This window comes from Penaeus monodon, chromosome 20 (genome assembly GCF_015228065.2).
Source record: "Penaeus monodon isolate SGIC_2016 chromosome 20, NSTDA_Pmon_1, whole genome shotgun sequence".
Classification (NCBI taxonomy): domain Eukaryota; kingdom Metazoa; phylum Arthropoda; class Malacostraca; order Decapoda; family Penaeidae; genus Penaeus; species Penaeus monodon.
The window spans coordinates 5,587,018-5,587,369 of record NC_051405.1 but is presented as its reverse complement, the minus strand read 5'-3'; positions in this window follow the sequence as shown (position 1 = coordinate 5,587,369).

Genomic DNA, 352 nt, shown 5'->3' with positions numbered 1-352 from the left:
CATGGATGGGATGTATGGTATTACACTTATATAATAAATGATATCCTTTAGAACGATCATGTAAGGGACTCTATACTAAACTTTCTCCGTTTTTTAGAACTAGCGCGGCCGGACAAGTACTGGTGGATCGATAACTGCGCGCGTCATCGCTTACAGGATGCTATCCAGTCAGCTTGGAATGCATGACTGTGGTCCGACGAGGTATGTAGTTATCTGACTCTACTCATTAATCTTTATGTTCAATTAAAGTTTACTAGCAATATTAGAATATATAAAAATGCTATTTTTAACGTAGTTTAATATTATCCACCTCGAATTGCCCACCTATGTGCTTGTCACAGGGGCAAACATC